The 1188-nt window shown below is 36.4% G+C and overlaps 1 protein-coding gene across 1 annotated transcript in view; it reads right to left on the reverse strand.

Annotated features, from left to right (window-relative positions):
- PTPN22 (protein tyrosine phosphatase, non-receptor type 22 (lymphoid)) overlaps nucleotides 1–1188 on the reverse strand; it is a 59479-nt gene that overhangs the window by 57758 nt on the left and 533 nt on the right. The window lies entirely within an intron of this gene.

Here is a 1188-nt window from a genome sequence, read left to right on the forward strand (position 1 = left end):
GAGTAGCTGGGACTACAGGCATGTGTCACCATGCCCGGCTAATTTTTTCTGTATATTTTTAGTTGTTTGGCCAATTTCTTTCTATATTTAGTAGAGACGGGGTCTCGCTCTTGCTCAGGCTGGTTGTCATAATATCTAATCACTCAATCATAACATTTAATCACTCAAGACTTGCATAGTATTTTCATATCTACTGCCTGGTACCAGAATGTTAGCTCCATGACGGCAAAGATTTTTGTTCTTTTTGTTCACTACTGTATCTTCAGTGCTTAGAATGGACCTTGGTACATAGTAGGTGCTCAATAAATAGTACTGAATAAGTAACCATATTTAATGAATATTATTGATATTTAATCATCACAACAATCCTGTGAGCATAGGTACTACATAAATTATCTCCATTTTGTAAGTTAGAAAACAAGCTGGGCACAGTGGCTCACTCCTGTAATCCCAGCTACTTAGGAGGCAGAGGTGGGAGGGTCCTTGAGCCCATGAAGCCTGGGCAACATAATGGGATTCTGTCTCTAAAAAAACAAACAAAAAATAAAAAACAGAGACTTAAGGAGATTAAGGAACATGCCAAATAGTTGATAATTTGGTGACAGAATCATGATTTAATTTCAGGTTTTGACCTTCAATTCTCTTGCTTTTCCACTTTTTTACAACTGAAAAACTAGAGTTTAAAGTTATTATAGCTCTGAAACACCAGACGAAAGTATTCTAAAATACAGGATAGGTACTATCAGACACCCTATGTTATCTGATTGCCAGCTTATAAGGTGAATGAGGCCTACCCAGTTGCCATTGCATCAATAACCACAGTTCTCTTAAAGGAGGAGATGCATTGTTCTTCTGGGTAATCAAATCTACTTGACACAAGACTACTTTGTACTCACGTTTCTCACCATGACCCTGTCTGTCTGTCTCTACTCCACACCCTAGCCATTCCACTTCTCCAAGCAAAAGAAGTTAAGGAAACCCTATTATTGCAAAAACATATGTTCTAATATTTTTTATAGGAAACAAGAAAAGAAAGAAGAAAGAAACATGGCAGTGAGTAGTTTTAGTGCCCTTCAAAAATCTTTGTCATCCAAATAGAATCCCATGGGGAGGCTAAAAAACATAATATTCCATGAAAAGTTAATTTTGGTGTCTTTTTAATATTAATTAAAATTACTGATTTGAAGC

This window comes from Propithecus coquereli, unplaced genomic scaffold (genome assembly GCF_000956105.1).
Source record: "Propithecus coquereli isolate 6110/MARCELLA unplaced genomic scaffold, Pcoq_1.0 Scaffold215, whole genome shotgun sequence".
In the NCBI taxonomy this organism is placed as follows: domain Eukaryota; kingdom Metazoa; phylum Chordata; class Mammalia; order Primates; family Indriidae; genus Propithecus; species Propithecus coquereli.